This window comes from Triturus cristatus, chromosome 1_2, assembly GCF_964204655.1.
Source record: "Triturus cristatus chromosome 1_2, aTriCri1.1, whole genome shotgun sequence".
Lineage (NCBI taxonomy): Eukaryota > Metazoa > Chordata > Amphibia > Caudata > Salamandridae > Triturus > Triturus cristatus.
Window position 1 is genome coordinate 480,788,208 of NC_140580.1, and position 17,197 is coordinate 480,805,404.

The following is a 17,197-nucleotide window of genomic DNA, read 5'->3' on the forward strand; positions in this document are numbered from 1 at the left end:
AGCTAAGTGATGGTGTAGATACTAGCCCCGTCTGTTTGACTGCAGTTAAAAACACAAAGCAAAGGTTTAGTGCTGTGAGGAAAAAACATAGAAACTCCAATATGGCACCTAAATGTTTATGATAGAGCAGGACAATTTAGCTCAAAATAAGTGCCATCAAGTACACTAGACATTAACACAAATATGCCTAAAAGAGTAAAATGTAGGAAACTGTGCCTTTTCTAAAACATGCAAAATTAATGTGTAACACGATTTATTTTGTAGTAAGCATTCATTTTCATTGTAATTACACTACTAGGTCAGACTAGGCTTCATTCATCTGTCTATGTTTCAGTTAATTTTCTTCTTTAATAAAGAAATGCTTTTAGGAAATGCTGAACTATGCAATATTATTTGATATATGATTCACACTTGACTTTCTTAAACATATCAACTCTGCAGAATGTGCTGACTTTAAAATGTGTTTCTTCCTTTCCTAAGCTACATGTTCTCATAGCATTTAGTTTAGCCACATATTCACAATGGTGAATGCTGAGTGGCGTATTAAAACAATAATGATCACATGAAGACGTGGATCTCTTGACTTAATATCGTATGTTACATCTATAATGTTTCTGCCTTTAGAATAGTTCATTGTTACGCAGTGGAATACTGAATAGCTAATAATTTAGACTGTAGGCTTCTTGTGGGAACTCAGAGTGAAGCTAACACAAATGAATGTTTAGCAACTGAGGGGCTGATTAGAATGGCGATCGGACGCATCTCTTCGGAAACGGCACCACCAAACTTGGTGTTAGTGGTCCCACCAGCCGAATTAGGATGCAACCTCCACAATGGTGGTCGCAGTGCCTATATTTTGTGGTGGGTGCTGAGGTCTGCAGCACATGCTGCAGTACAAAAAATGGATATGTCACAAATCCCTGCACTACATTAGGTAGAGGGCACCATTGGTGCACCCCCAAACCCACAGCTGAGTGCCAGGGGGGAAAGGCAGCCCTCTACGGGCTCCCAATGTCCCTTTCCACTTGCCTTTTCATGGCGGGTTAACCCCCATGAAACGGTGGGCAGAAAGGGACATTGTAATCCCTACGGAAGTGCCTGGCAGGCACTGCCACCCTTATAGGGACTACAAGTTCGGAACCGTGGTTGTGTAGAAAAAGGTTTAGTAAATGGTGCAATGGGAAAAGTTGTTGATTTTGTTAATTATCAGAACAGAGGTGGAATTTAATTTTTTAAGGTTAAATTTGATCATATTGAAGAGGTAAAACAGATTGGATGTTATGCTGTTTGTTTTTTCCTTGTAAAAGACTTGCATGTTCATAGAAAACAGTTTCCTCTTTCTTTAGCATATGCAGTGACCATTCATAAATCTCAAGGTTTAGGTGTAGACAGTGCTTTTGTAAATATTGGAAGTACAGTGTTTAAAGAGGCCATGGCATACGTTGCATTGTCTCGAGTACACACATCATCTGGTTTGTATTTGATTGATTTTGATGAGAAAAAGATTAGTGCTGATGCAAATTGTGTAAACGAGTATAATCGATTAAGAAGACTTTAAGCTCTTAACTTAACTGAATATCCCATTTATGAATAAATGTGTAGTATGTCCAAAATGAAAATATGAGAAACATTCTAGTGTGATTCAAAAAAAGAAGACAATTCAAGAGAATGATGAAGCTGCAAAGAAAATTAAAATTCTCACTGTTGATAATATTGTAGATACCAGTTAGAAAATAGTTCAGGTATCAACTGCTATGCTAATGTAATTGTGAATGTTGTCTTTTATCTAGAAGATCTTCATCATGAAATTATGGAAAATCGAGAAAAAAGATTCTGTTCTTTACTACATTATATTTTTCAAAAGTTGGTAACTGATAGAACTAAAATCCATACTGCTTCTGGCATTCAGCAGCTTTTGGCTATATGTACTGGTTCTTCACAATATACACTCAATATACAAGAAGATGCACAAGAATTTCTTATGTTTGTGCTTGCAGTATTGGAAGGTGAAGGAAAAGAAATTGAAAATTTGTTTGGACTAAGTTACAGATGGGATCATATATGTGAAGAGTGTTCATTTTCTTCTACCACTGAAATAGACACTGAACGATTCATGTTTGACAATACCAGATTGCAAATCAGTGTCTTTTAACAAATTAGTAAAATCAGCTCATCAAGATATGAAAAGCTCTCATTGTAAATCAGAAATGTTGTCAACGTTATATATAGTAAGATTTGAAAAATATGTCATTTTAATGGTACAACATTGTAGAGCAAATGGAAGAAAATTGGAAACCAAAATTAAAAATGTTGTGGCAAGTCAACTATCAATTTCTGGAAGAATTTTTAAAGCTGTAGCTATTATTTTCCATGATGGACCTACTACAACATCTGGACACTATACTGTGTATTTAAAGTGCAATAAAGGATGAGCACATTGCAATGATGCCCATTTGGAATTCAATTATAGGTTGCCTTTCAAATTGCCAGATTCATATCTGATATTTTTGATGCCAAAGCTTTGAAAACATCATTCGGCCTTTTGGGAAGATGTAAATACAAATTAATGAGTTTATTTTGTATATTTGCCATGCAAATTGATTGGGAAACATTATTTGGCCTAGTGGGGAGATTTGAAGAATTACTGTTTGGATTATTGTTTGTGCTAATTCTTATTGCATTTGCAAAATTGTGTTTGAAAGAAATAGTTTATATATTTGATCTTTATATTATACGCAATGTAAATGAGAATGTATATTTCAGAAATGTACTTCAGAGAAATAAATGATTTATTGTAGCTGAAGAAAGTAATTTAGAAACTGGAGATAGGTAAACAGAAAGTTGAATTTGTAAATATTTTCAACGCAGACTTTTTTTTTTTGCAATCTCAATGATTGTATTTTGTTCCTTGCTGTAATATGATGATCTACATTGAAATCACTGTGTAAGGTGAAACTCAGTAGAATCTGAGAACAGCAAAAAAGGGAAACTGAATAAGATATGTAATTCTAAAATTATGTTGTGTTCTTAAAAGTATAATATTATATGCAAAAACAGTTTTTCTTCTACTTTTTTACAGAAAGTAATACTAAAGCTTGAAAGATGTTAAATTCAGTTTACAATAAAACTACTGGTATATAGTTTCAATGAGTTTGGTATCTACTTTAATAAAGAAGGTAGGATGAAATAATGTAATAAGCATAATAATCTGAAGTAATGTTAACAGTCACTTTTATTGCAGTCATCCATTTTTCAAACACTACCCATGCAGTGATCTATACCATCAGGTACTATTCCCACACTCCTGCCATCACGCATGCACTATCCATGCATTTCCCCAATCACCTAGCCTGTATTCATACAGTTATAAGATCACCTAGACACTACCTCTGAACTTTTCCAATCACCCAGGTAATATCTGTACACTCATGCAATCAGCTATACATTATCTGTACACTCTTCCAATCACCCAGGCAGTACCTATACACTTCTTCAATACCCTAAACAGTATCCCTGCACTGATGCAATCACCTAGACACTACCTTTGCACTCTTTCAATAATCTAGGCAGTATCTATACAATGTTCTATTCATTCAGGCAGTAAACATACAATTATAAAATTATAAAATCACCCAAACTCTATGAATACAGTACTCCTCCAATCACCCAGCCAGAACCCTTCCAGTTTTAAAATTACTCAGGCACTACCTATGCACTCCTCAAATCACCCAGGCCCTATCCCTACACTCTTGCAATCAGCAGGATATTACTCTTAATCTCATGCAATTACCAAGGTATTAACTATGCATTCCTCTAATCCCCCAGACATTACGCCTGCACTCATGCAATCTCTTAGGTATAAGCCATGCACTCCTGCAATGCTACAGCCATTACCCCTGCACTCACGCAATCACTTAGGCATCACACATGCACTCTTCCAATAACCCTGACCTTACCCCTACACTCATTCAATCACCCAGGCATTACCCATGCACTCATTCAATCACTCAGGCAGTACCTGTGGATTTATAAAATCATCCAGGCACTACCTATGCACTCATGCAATCACACAGGCACTACCCATGCACTATTGTCTGCATCAAGGTATTACCCATGCACTCCTTCAATCTCCAGACACTACCCCTGCATTCATGCAATCACCCAGGCACTACCCATGCACTTCTAAAATCACTCAGGCAGTGCCCATGCAGTCATACATGCTATCAGGCACTACTGCAACAGTCATGCAATCATTCAAGCACTACCCATGCAGTCTTCCAATCATCCAGGTACTACTCCTGCACTCATGTAATCATCCTGGTACTACCCATGCAGCCCTACATGCACCCAAGCACTACTAATGCACTCTTCCATGCACCCTGGCATTACCCATGCACTCCTTCAATCACCCAGACATTACTCATGCAATCACATAGGCATTACTCATGCACTTCTCCAATCATCCAGCCAGTACTCATGCACTGAATAAATCACCCAGACTCTACTTATACACTTTTGCAATCACCCAGACACTCCCAGTACCGTCATGCAACAAAACAGACATTACTTTTGCACTCATGCAATCAGTCACCCATTTCCCATGCACTCCTTCAATTAACTACACATTACCTATGCACTCATACAATCACTTGGGCATTACCTATCCACTCTTTCAATGACCCAGACATTTCTCCTGCACTCATGCAATCACACAGGCACTACCCATGCACTCCTTCAATCACCCAGGCACTACCCTTGCAGTCATGCAATCACCCAGGCACTACCTATGCCTTCATGGAATAACCCAGTCACTACCCTGGCACTCCTTAAGTCATCGAGGCACTATCTATGTACTCCTCCAATCGACCAGCCACTACCCATGCACTTATAAAATCACAGAATCACTACCTCAGAGCAAGATAGCGAGGCAAGCGCACTGTTATTTTAAAACTGTCATTTTAAATTTGTTTTAACTGACACACTGAATTGCATGAATTGGGTTTTAAAAAAAAGCATTGTACCTAGACTCCCTGCCTGTTTTCACCCGCCCCGGTCCATCCCGGCTGTGTGCCGTTGTGTGGAGGGTGTGGCCGAGGCAGGCACAGGGCAGGGCATCAGCAAAACACTTCTGGTGTGGGAGGCAGAGGAGGAGCTTCATGCCCGCCCCCTATAAAACACCAATGTGTAGGCGACCGCGCGCAGCAGGCGTGCCGCTGGCGCGCCGCTTGCACGCCAAAGGCAAGCATGTCTGCGCCCGTCCATGCCTGAATGGTCCCAGGGCCTAGGACCCCGGATATTTTAGAACCACAAGATAGGATTACGTACTCAGGAAAAGAGTTACGCAGACTATCAAGGCCTATGGACAAAGCATGTGAATATAAGCTAAATGTAGAGAGTAAAACACTAATATGTGAACACTGCAGCGCAATACTAACGTCTATAGCCCAAAACGTTAATAAAAACAAGCTGCAACTTGCACTACTAAATTGCAGATCACTGGCTAGACACAAACATGAAATCCATGACCTTCTATGAGAAAGATCACTGGATGCTTTATTCCTGACTGAAACCTGGCTCACCAAGAGCTCCACTCCGGACGTCTTGGATGCCATCCCAAGTGAGTACAGGATTGTAAGGCAGGATCGAGTAGGCCAAGTAGGTGGCGGTATCGCCATAATTCACATACCCACAATAAAATGTGAGATAAAACAAGCCAAAATAGAACACTGTGAGGCATTCTTATTCACGCTGCTGGCAACAGAAGATACCACCATAGCGGGTTTCTTAATATACAGACCACCAGGCTCAGCAACGCAATTTATGGTGAGTCTTGCAAAGAAAGTAGTACACCCAGCTCTCAGACACAAGCATTTTTGGTGCTAGGAGACCTGAATATACACTTTGACAATGAGACGAATCAAGAAATTGACGCTCTATGCAATGACCTACTGACACTAAATCTGGTACAAATAGTAGATACCCAAACACACCAAAGGGGCCACATTCTAGACCCTATTTTTTCTAATTTCGCAGAGATAGAGTTGGGAACACCTGGTCAGATCACCACCTAGTCCCATTCAAAATACTGTTTCTTAGGAAAAAGTTACAACAACCTACAAAGAAAATTACTTCTAGGAAATGAAACAATTTTAACTCCGCATCCTTTTTGCAGGCACTGATGAAGAAAAAACCCACACTAGATGAAGATGTCAATGGAGCGAACAACCAATTGGAATCATGGATCACAGGGGCACTAGATGAGATAGTACCATGGAGCACTAGGATGCCTAAGAGACAAAGTGCTACAGCACCTTGATTTAATGAGGAACTGATAAAAGCCAAAATAAAGTGTAAAAAGCTTGAATGACTATGGAGGAAGGAATATTGTAGCAACGCCAAAGGAAACTATAAAAGTGAATTAAAACTATATCACTCATTAATTAAGAAGTCCAGATGTAGTTTCTACACGGAAAGTATGAAAAAAGCCAACAAAGCCCCTAGAGAAATGTTCACTATTCTGAAATCCCTCAAAACACACAGAGAATATGATGACACAGTGACCTCTGTGGAGAGTTGTAACAAGATAGCAGCATTTTTTGCAGAGAAGGTGAAAAAAAATATGACACCTTTAAGGTGGAAGCGAGACAGGGGACTAGCATAACCAATGCTAACCAAACAAACTTCACAGGCGTGACCCTGGATGAATTTAAGATCCAGAAATTAACAGAACTTATAGTCACAGCCGAAGGTATAAAGTCTGGCTCACCTCGAGATCCAGCACGGCCAGAAATTGTAATGGAGGGAGCAAACTTGATTTTGCCATATATTTCAGAGCTTATCTCTCGCTCCTTCCAGAAGGGGGTGGTTCCCACCAAATGGAAACAGGTGATTGTCAGGCCACTGAAAAAAAACCATCAATAGAGAACAGTGTGTTAGAAAACCTACGCCCAATCTCACTACTCCCATTTGCAGCTAAAATTGCTGAACAAATAGCTAATAAACAACTTGCAGAACACATCAATGAGAATAACTTGCTACACCCCTCCCAGTCAGGCTTCAGAAGGGCCCACTCAATGGAGTCAGCACTACTCCTGGCTACCGATGCTCTGAGAAAACATGCAGACGAGGGACAAATGGCCGCACTGATCCAGTTGGACCTCAGTGCAGCGTTTGACACAGTATCACACAAGCTACTCCTCCAAAGATTTGAAGCCTGCGGCATCAGGCGAAACGCACTGATATGGCTGACATCATTTCTCTCTGGACGAAGCTTTCAAGTATCACAACAAACTCACCTATCGGAGAGTTTTCCATTGTCCCAGGGAGTCCCACAGGGTTCAATCTTGAGCCCCACGCTATTCAATCTGTATGTGGGGCCACTAGCTGAACAAGTGGAGCCACATAATGTGTCAATCATGTCCTACGTAGATGACACGCAGATGATTGTGCTGCTGTCTCAAAAGGAGGATCAGGTGGCAATCCGTCCCACCAAATGTTTAGAAGAGGTGGCAGATTGGATGTCTAACCACTGCCTCAAACTAAACGGGAGTAAAATGGAGATAATGATTGTGGGCAAGGCACCAACCATCTGGTCATCGGCGTTGTGGCCTGAACCACTATGTCAACTACCCACCCCGAAAGCAGAAGTTAAAAACCTTGGAATATGGTTTGATGCCATGTTGACATTTGACAGCCAGATTCGGAAAGTAGTGGGTAAATGCTGCAGGGGAGTGGTCATCTTTGATTCTACAGATTATGATAAGCGAATGAGAAATCTCCTCAATGTGAGGGAACACTACCGACCTATCCGCCTCACGGCCATAGATAAGTTAAAGATCGATGTGGCTTCCCTTCCAAATCAGGGACGAGATGAGGGGTGGATTTGCGACAATGAATACAAATATCTATACAACATGCACCCTATAATACCGGCCATTTACGGTCTACCCAAAATACACAAAAATATTGAAGACCCCCCCCATGAGGCCAATTGTCAGTAGTATAGGTTCCATATTAGAACCCCTTAGCAGATACGTGGATCACTTCCTGAAACCCATAGTACAGAAGCAAAGATCTTACATCAAAGACACTGCTCACGCCATCTCGATATTTGAAGGACAAGGCTTCAATAGGGAGACCCAAATGTTGGTCACCCTGGATATTGAAGCCTTGTACACTAACATTCCCCAAAATGACACCATAGGGGTGGTCTCTGCTATTCTTGAAGAGGAGGATCTGTCGGGTGCTAACAAAAACTTTATTGTGTCATGTATTGAAATGATCCTAAAAAACAATATATTTTTATTCAGAGATGAAGCATTTATCCAGATCAAAGGGACCAGCATGGGGGCCACCTGTGCTCCTAGTCTGGCATGCCTCTATGTAGGCAATTTTGAAAAGAGACACATTTTCAACGAGATGGCCCCTTATTTTGAGAACATCTTAGGATGGCATCGTTTTATAGACGACATCATCTTTATCTGGGATGGTGGAAATGACGAATTAGAACATTTTTTAGAATGGATAAACTTGGGAGATCCAAATTTAAAATTTACAGCGCACTTTAGCAACTCCCATGTGGAATTTTTAGACATAAAAATAAAAAATGTAGACAATGTACTACAAGTAGAGCTTTTTACAAAACCGACGGACAAAAACACTTTATTAACGTACAATAGCAATCATCCACGTTCTCAGAAGGACAATATTCCCTTTGGGGAGTTTCTGAGACTGCGACGAAATTGCACTACACTGTCAGATTTTTACCATCATGCACTACACTGTCAGATTTTTACCATCATGCGGAAATACTAACCAATAAGTTGAAAGAGAGAGGGTATCCTAAAAAACTCATCAAACACTCACTAAAAAGAGCAAGATTTTACAATAGAGACAGCTTATTAGAGACCAATAAAAAGAAAAAGGATAAATCCAGTGGAAGAATTGTGTTTGTTTCGCAATTTTCAAACTTAAGTAATCAAATTAAAAACATAGTTAATAGAAACTGGAAGATTTTAAGTTACGAAGCCAACACAAAACTGGAGAAACCCTTATTCTCATTCAGACGGAATAAAACAATCAGAAATTCCCTAGTAACAACGTACAGACAAGCATATGACACACAGACCACACTAACAGGAGAGAGAGCTAAAGGGAACCACAAATGTGGAACCTGCTCTGTGTGTGCACAATGTATAGAGACCAAACATATAACACACAATAGCAAGAAAGTGTGGTCTAAGTCTTTGAACAATTGCCGCAGCAAAAGTGTAATTTATCTCCTTATCTGTCCCTGTGGACTGGGATATGTAGGGGAAACAGGTAGAGAACTCCGCATTCGCCTGTTGGAACACAAGTCTGCAATCAGGAACAAGAAAATAAATGCCCCACTCACTGACCACTATGAGCAATTGAAACATGACTGTGAACAATTTCAATGGTTCATACTGGAAAAGGTGATAATTAACAGGAGAGGGGGAGATCTCATTGCAAAAAGGAAACAACGGGAACAATGGTTTATGTGTCAATTAAATACAGTAGATAGGGGACTTAACTCCAAAGAAGATTGGATGAGCATCATCACAAAATAATTGGTCTAAGAAGATTTGATGATGAGACAGGAACTGCATTAATTACAATAACAACACACGCGTTTTTTTGTGATACCGGTTTATTTATAGATAAGCTAAGGTCAATTTCAAATTACAAGAAACGATTCTGCATATGATGATTTGAAAATAATAAACACACAATGCTGAGTTTAATATGCACCAGCAGCGAACAAACCGCATAAGTCCATACAACCGTAATAAAGTTTTGTGGAAAAAAAGAAAAGGGGGAAAAAAAGTAAAATAGAACACTAATAAAATAATTATATCACAACAAAATTGCCAAAAGTAAGTAAACTGTTGAAATCTCAATAAAAAGTGCAATACAACAACCCTATAGAGTAGGTGTAACATTAATGCCCCCACAAATAAGATCTGGTCAAACAGGAGTTTAAAGCGAGTAGAATAGTGGGAGGATTCCTAGGTAGGATAAAGTTATGTTGAAATTAATGCAACTATACGATTTGAATGAGACTAAGCAGAAGGGGGACAATGAAACAAAATAAAATACAATGATTAAGACCAAGCGATTTTATTGTAAAATGTACAATGTGTTTAATTATTCTACCTTCAAAGAGCCGACCTAACATTGTGTTCGCAGAATAAAGATCAAACAACAGGTCTAAAAAAAATAAGGAAAGTGAAACATAACATTAAGGGATCGGCTATAAATACGACTAGCTACCTTTAAAGAGCCGACCTAACATCGTGTCCGCTGAATAAAGATTAAACAACAGGCTTGTGAAAAGAAGGTAAACACAATATTAAGGGATCGGCCACCAATATGGCTAGCATTGGCTAAGTTAGGGTCATGTGAAACTCACGACCAATCAGGAATGAGGTTAGTGAGATCAAATAGGAGCACACGATAGAACGCGGTGTAAGAAAATACCGAGGAGACGTTTTTGCACGAAAATATCACCTGCACGCCACAGGTAAGAGGGAATGATGAGTAATATAGTTGAGCAACGTATTTAATCGCGTACATTGCATTTAATTAATTAGACAGCATGCTGCTGTCAGTAAGGCGTAGTTAATGAGAGAAAGTATAAATCTGCGATGCTGATAGCACCGTTAAGACCCCAGACTAAAGATATGGAGAGACAGGATGGCGCCTACCGCGAGCATTTTGAGGGCTTAACACGCAGCGCATGAACATTGTGGATGGCAGAATTATATGAGTTTCTGCGTATGTAAGAAAAGAAAACCGTTGCCCTACTCGAGTTAGGCGAGAGTCGAATAAAAAGGAGGACCACATATTTGGAACTGGTGCCTCTATCATTGACCGAGCGCTCCAATTGGACAGCTATAAACATGCCGTAGCAGACAAATACTTTCAAAATAGCAAAAGTTAGCAATCCCTCACAGATAGTAACATACTTAAACAATGTTTTCCGATCCTCAACACCCAGGAGAAGGCGGTCCAGAAAACAGGGAGATACATCATAGACGTGAATCCGTTTCCCCTGCGCCTGAAAAAATAAACCAGAACAGAAACAAAGAAAATTATGTGCAATAATGAGAGCAACTCGAAGGTAGGAACCATTTTTGGATCGATACAAATCAATTGAGATGGATACTTGATAGTCTCGATAGAAATTAGGTAACATAACAAAACACATGTTTTTTTCAGAATACAGCCAATTGAATAGAAAAGTGGGACGGTCTATTGCAACTTGAAAGGAAGAGAGATCATAGAGTAGATCAACCCAAGATAAGAAGGAATTGAAAGTGCAAAAAGGTCAGGACTACGTGAAAGTCTATGTATGAGCCCCTAGACTATGCCAAATAAAAAGAGGCATGGGTAGTAATAGGTGAGATACACACAAAAGAACACATATTATCGCAATATCAAATAAGAATGATGAATTGCTATATTTATCTCAATACAGGATTGAAATATTGAACATTGAGTTGAGAAAACCCTCATCAATGGTCTTGAAAAAGATAGTGGCAAACAAATGAGCCCATCGAAACGCGTCGACGCAAAAAAGGCACAATTCAAGGAATGAGTACCGACCTATAGAGATGAATACATAAGTATCTCATAAGTGGGATAATCTGAGTTATGTTCAGGAGGATGTGCAATATATGACAAAGTGTACTGTCTTTTTATGTGGTTTTCTCGGTTATGCTGGTTCATAACGGGATGATGTTATTGTTTGATTTTTGTGTAAAAATCTAATTGGTATATTTGAATTTTCCATATATATTTGTAATAGGTTCCTTCTTGTGCTACTAAGAAAAATTTAATGTTCATAGTAACTGCTAAGTAGGGACTTTTTTAGACTGTGTTTTTTTAAAAAAGTGATGTATAACATGTTTTTTAAATAATAAATTTAAATGATTTCTGTATAAGAGTGGTGGAAAATAATTGTTTAATAACGATAGTACACAAGGGACTGCTAGTTGATACTTTTATGAGTACCCTATTCCCATGAGTATTACAAGGGGTCTCTCTTTTATTTCATATAAATGCTGCAGGGCCACGAAAACTCTGAGAAAGATCCTGGACCTTCTACCATCCATGGCCAGGAAAACAATAGTTCACCCGGTAATAACCTCCCACTTAGATTATGGGAATGTGTTATACCTTGGTGCCACAAAAAAAGGACTGGCCAAATTACAGAGAGTGCAAAACGCGGCGGCTCGACTGGTACTGAGTTTACCGAAAAGAGCCAACACGAAGGAAGCACTGATAGATTACACTGGCTGCCAGTGGAAAAGAGAGTTATGTTTAAGGCAATGTGACACTGCCATCGTATCCTCTGAAAGAACGGTCCAAGTTATCTACAACCACTGCTAAACCAATATATCCCAGGATGAAATTTAAGATCCATGGAGAAAGCCCTGGTGGCAGTACCAAGAACAAACAGAGCAAGAATGGGGGCCCGCTCCTTCAGACACCTTGCAGCAAAGACATGGAATACCCTACCGATGGCCCTAAGAACACAGAGTCGTGTGAAAGCAGTTTCCGCAAACAATTAAAGACCTGGTTGTTTGCCAAAATGGAATAACGGCTACTCCGGTAGCCGATATCTCCTGGCAGATAACAGATGATAGCACACCTCCTCAAATCCTTGATTCGAGGTCTCAGCGTGGGGACACACCGTTGGTGTAACCATGCGCTCTACAAATGAGAAATAAATAAATAAAAATGCACTTGTCTAATCACTCAGACACTCCCCATGCACTCCTCCATTCACCCAGACATTACCCCTCCATTCATGCAATACCCATGCATTACCCATGCACTCCTTCAATCTCTGAGGCAGTGCCCATGCAGTCTTCCAATAATCCCGGCACTACCTATGCACTTGATGCAGCGCGGAACCTGGGTAACGGGAATCAAGACAAAACCCCGTACCAAATATCCTCTCTTCGTCACAGGCCAAATATCACATTAACACTTTCACTCCTACAATCAGTGGTGGGGCCCATAACACCAACATTCACACTTCACTTCTCACTGGCCTGCACTTACAGGAGAGATGAATGTTCCAAGCGCTGACATGAGAGGAATACCTTATAACCTATAGAGAGAAATGTATTTACACTTTTATACATTAATATCCCATATCCTTACCCCTACAGATCTCAGACCTAAACATCAAGATACTCCTCCCACGTGATCAATGGCTCATTTAGTTGGATTGGTAAGGTGATTTAGTCTGGCTAAACACACTCAAGATCCTGATCTATCCTTTCTGAACAAACGACCAAAACACATTTATTTGTTAATCAATATTTTGTTTATCTAATTAATGCAGGAATTTAGTTCCATCTGTTAAATTTTATTAAGTTGCAGAACATCATATTTACCTAATCTGGCTATTAGTCATCCTCTAAGTCGTCAAGTTTAGTCAATCTGTCGGGATTCGAAAGTTCTTCATGCGGCACACTATAGTCCCAAAGATGGACATAGACCAGAGATGTACATGCATCTATTAATGCCCATAAAGTTCGTAGTCCATCAAAGAAATGGGCAGCATTCAGTCTGTCAAAGTTTCAGGAGCGCAGCTGTCATGTAGCATCACCGTCGTCTCCGTCAGCATAACATCGCCAGGAAAAGAACAACCAACACAACCTATTCTACCGTGATTTTTATAATAAATTAACGTAAAAAATGTAACACTTTGCAGGGTTTGGGCTTCTCTCATTGGTCAATTGGGATCGTCCGACGAGGTTTCACACAGTTCAGGGGGTTAAGTCATCTAGCATGTTATTTCCGGTTTCTTGTGTCTGTCCTTTGTTAATATACTTGGCAGACTTCCCACCGTGACCTTGCTTGGGTACATCGAGTGTTGGGTCATGTCGAGGCTACAGGAACAAGTCGTAGCGCAGGCGCACTTCACCCAAAGCCTCGTGGAATGGTGGCCATTGCGTCAAGTTAGTCAGCGGCCATCTTGGGTTTTAGGCCCAAAGGACAACTTAAGCGAAACAAACACAAAAGAGTAATTAAAACATAGAAATAACGAATAAAATGTTAAACCCACACTAATTCCCCTATGTGCTTGTAATTTATCTAGCATAGCGCAACATTTAAAGCATTTATATTCACCCATTGATGTCCTCTTGGGTGACTTTACGGAAACATCACAAAGCAACATATACCATGCAATATTCTATTTTTCTACTGTTAGTATGCGTACAAAGGTTAATAATAATTATTATTTAGCCATGCAAAATGCTAATCCCACGTGTATATTGATCATTAGTGAGGTTGATTAAACCTCATTCAAACACATTAATAATATTTTAATTAATAGATTATTCAAATTGTTATAGGCATGCAAACTACAGGGGTATTCAAAATTTTGTACTACCCGCTCCATCACACTCATGCAATAACCCAAGCACTACCCATGCACTCCTCCAATCACCCAGGCACTACCCATGCACTCCTTCAATCACTCAGGCAGTGCCCATGCAGTCATACATGCACTCAGGCACTTCTGCAACACTCATGCAATCATCCAAGCACTATCCATGCAGTCTTCCAATCATCCAGGCACTACTCCTGCACTCATGCAATCAACCTGGTACTACTCCTGCACTCTTGCAATCACCCAGGAACTATCCATGCAGTCTTACATGCAACCAGGCACCAATAATGCACTCTTCCATGCACCCAGGCATTACCCATGCCCTCCTTCAATCACCCAACATTACCCCTGCACTCATGCAATCACACAGACATTACCCATGCAATCATACAATCACTTCGGTTTTACCTATCCACTCTTTCAATGAACCTGACATTACCCCTGCACTCATGCAATCACACAGGCATTACCCATGCACTCCTTCAATCTCTGAGGCAGTGCCCATGCAGGTTTCAATCATCCAGGCACTACCTATACACTCATGCAATAACCCAAACACTACCCATGCACTCCTCCACTCACCCAGGCACTACCCATGCACTCATGCAATCACCCAGGCATTACCCATGCACTCCTTCAATCACTCAGGCAGTACCCATGCACTTCTCCAATCACCCAGACATTACCCATGCACTTATGCGATCACACAGGCACTACCCATGAATTTTTCAAACACCCAGGCACTACCCATGCAGTCCTGCAATCACCCAGGCATTACCAATGTGCTCCTTCAATCACTCAGGCAGTACTCATGCAATCCTCAAATCACCCAAACATTACCTCTGCATCATGCAATCACCCAAGCATTACCCATGCACTTCCAACATCACCCAGGCATTAGCCATGCACTTACAAAATCACTCAGGCATTATTGATGCACTCCTTCAATCACTCTGGCAGTACCCATGCACTCCTCCAATCACCCAGACATTACTACTGCACTCATGCAATCACCCAGGCACTAGCCATGCACTCATGCAATCACCCAGGTATTACACATCCATTCCTTCAATTACTCAAGCAGTACCCATGCACTCCTCTAATCACCCAGACATTACCCCTGCATGCAATCATGCAGGCATTATCCCTGCACTCATGCAATCACACAGGCACTATCTATGCACTCCTCCAGGCACTACTCTTGCACTCCTCCAATCACCCAAGCACTATCCATGCACTCCTCCAATCACCCAGGCACTACCCATGCACTCCTTCAATCACCCAACATTACCCATGCACGCATGCAATCACACAGGCATTACTCATGCACTCCTTCGATCATCCAGCCTGTACTCATTCACTTAAAAAATCATCACCCAGACACTACTTATGTACTTTTGCAATCACCCAGATACTGCCAGTACAGTCATGCAATGACACAGACATTACTTTTGCACCCATGCAATCAGTCACACATTTATCAAGCACTCCTTCAATTAACTACACATTACCCACTCATACAATCACTTAGGATCCACTCTTTTAGTAACCCAGACAATACCCCTGCACTCATGAAATCACACAAGCACTGCCCATGCACTCTTTTAATCACTCAGGCACAACCCCTGCAGTCATGCAATCACCCAGGCACTACCTATGCACTCATGGAATAGCCCAGTCACTACCCTTGAACTCCTTCACTCATCCAGGCACTATCCACGTACTCCTCCAATCAACTAGCCACAATCCATGCACTTATAAAATCACTGAATCATTACCTATGCACTCGTCTAATCACTCAGACACTACCCATGCACTCCTCCATTCACCCAGACATTACCCCTCCATTCATGCAATCACCCATGCATTACCCAAGCACTCCTTCAATCTCTGAGGCAGTGCCCATGCAGTCTTCCAATCATCCAGACACTACCTATGCATTCATGAAATAACCCAAACACTACTCATGCACTCCTCCAATCACCCAGGCACTTCCCATGTACTCTTCCATGCACCCAGACATTACCCATGCACTCCTCCAATCACACAGACATTACCTCTGCATTCATGCAATCACCCAGACATTACCCATGCACTCCTACAATCACTCAGGCAGTGCCCATGCACTCCTCCAATCACCCAGAAACTACCCATGCACTCAAGCAATCACCCAGGCATTACCCATGCACTCCTTCAATCACTCAGGCAGTACCCATGCACTCCTCCAATCATCCAGACAGTACCCCTGCATTCATGCGATCACACAAGCAGTGCCCATTAATTTTTTCAAACACCCGGGCACTACCCATGCAGTCTTGCAATCACCCAGGCATTACCCATGCACTCCTTCAATCACTCAGGCAGTACCCATGCAATCCTCCAATCACCCAGACATTACCTCTGCACGCATGCAATCACCCGAGCATTATCCATGCACTTACAAAATCACCCAGGCATTAATCATGCACTTACAAAATCACTCAGGCATTATTAATGCACTTCTTCAATCACTCTGGCAGTAGCCATGCACTCTTCCAATCACCCAGACATTACTACTGCACTCATCCAATCACCCAGGCCCTAGCCATTCACTCCTGCAATCACCCAGGTATTATCCATCCATTCCTTCAATCACTCAGGCAGTACCCATGCACTCCTCCAATCACTCAGACATTACCCCTGCATGCAATCACACAGGCATTACCCCTACACTCATGCAATCACCCAGGCACTATCTATGCACTCCTCCAGGCACTACTCTTG